Below are 1,694 nucleotides of genomic sequence, written 5' to 3'. Positions count from 1 at the left end.
ACGTGATGGATTCAAAATAATCAATTTCGTTCTGGTTCAATTGACAATCTGAATTTAAATTATTTATTATCTTCAACAACGAGATAACTGATGATGGAGGAGAAGGAGGAAAAGGAAGGAGGAGAAGAAATTCCAATGAAAAAAGAAGGAGGAAGAAGAGGAGGAGGAGGAGGAGGTGGTGTTGGTGAGAGAGTAAAACAAGAAGAAACTTGAGAAGGTAAAACAAACAAAAAAAGATGAATAAGAAAAAAAAGAAGATGGTGATGATGATGAAAAAGAAGAAGAAGTTGTAGAAGATGAGGAGGAGGAAGATGAAAAGTTTTTAATTATGCAGAACTTATCAGCATATATACACCGAAAATTCTTAAGAATACACCCAAATATCTTCGTGTTACACCCAAATTTGCTGCAAATACAGAAAAGTATTTTCTCTAATGCTGCATTTTTTTCTTCTTCTTTTTTCCTTATTTATTTCTTTCTTTTAGTTGAATAAATGCAAGTTCATCATTTTTCAAGTAATTTTGTATCATTATGTGTTTCTTCTTCTTCTTTGTTTGATTTTTTTTATTTTATTTTTGTTAAAAGAGTAAAACAAGAAGAAACTTAAGAAGATAAAATAAGAAAAAAAAAAGATAAATAAAAAAAAGAAGATGATGATAATGATGATGAAAAAGAAGAAGAAGAAGAAGCAGCAGAAAATGAGGAGGAGGGAGAAAAAGAGTTTTGAATTATGCAGAATTTATCATCATACATACACCAAAAATTCTTAAAGAATACACCCAAATATGTGTTACACCCAAATTTGCTGCAAATATAGAAAAATATTTTCTTTAATGCAGAACTTTTACATTACATTCAATTCAAACCATCAACGATAAAATATTATTCACCTACACAATCATAAACTACTAACGAAAAAATTAACTAGAATCGAACCACACCCAAACTACTTGATTGGATTCAAAACAATAATTAATTTCGCTTTGGTTCAATTCAATTGATAATCTGAACTTGAATTATTCATTATCTTCAACAACGAAATAAGGAGGAGAAGGAGGAAAAGGAAGAAGGAGAAGAAATTCCAACGAAAAAATAAGGAGGAGGAGGAGGAGGAGGATGTAGTAGTGTTGGTGACGACGATAAAGAAGGAGAAGAAGGATGTACAGCAAGAAGAAGAAGAAAAACGGTGCGTTGATTGAAATCAGTTGAATTAAGAGGTGTGTGAAATGTATGTGCGTAAAATGCGTGTACAGAGATGATTTAAAAAAAATGATTTATATAGATTTGTATGGTAAAATAATTTGTATTTGGAGAATAATTATTTATTTTATTCTTTATTGTGATATACTTTTTCTAACAAGAATATTCAACATAATTGAAACTTGTATCAACATATCTATGATCAAGACAGCAAAAAAATAAAATAAGAATAAATACAGGTGATATGATCATATATTATATTCTATGAATCTTATCTTGGAAACTTGAAAAATACAATTCAGACATAAATCAAATTCTCCATTATTTCAATATTTCTGAGAGAGCAGGCCTTTTGGATTTTTGTTATCAAAGAATGTACCCACGTGGCCCTCTAGAGAAAACAAAAATAGTTCTGAATACAAGCAGCAGATCTCAACGTAACCATCGATCACCACATACATAATTCTTTTAAGGGGGAAATTAAACTATGGATT

The sequence above is a fragment of the Arachis ipaensis genome, chromosome B04, assembly GCF_000816755.2.
Source record: "Arachis ipaensis cultivar K30076 chromosome B04, Araip1.1, whole genome shotgun sequence".
NCBI classification, from domain to species: Eukaryota; Viridiplantae; Streptophyta; class Magnoliopsida; order Fabales; family Fabaceae; genus Arachis; species Arachis ipaensis.
This window is presented reverse-complemented; position numbering follows the sequence as displayed.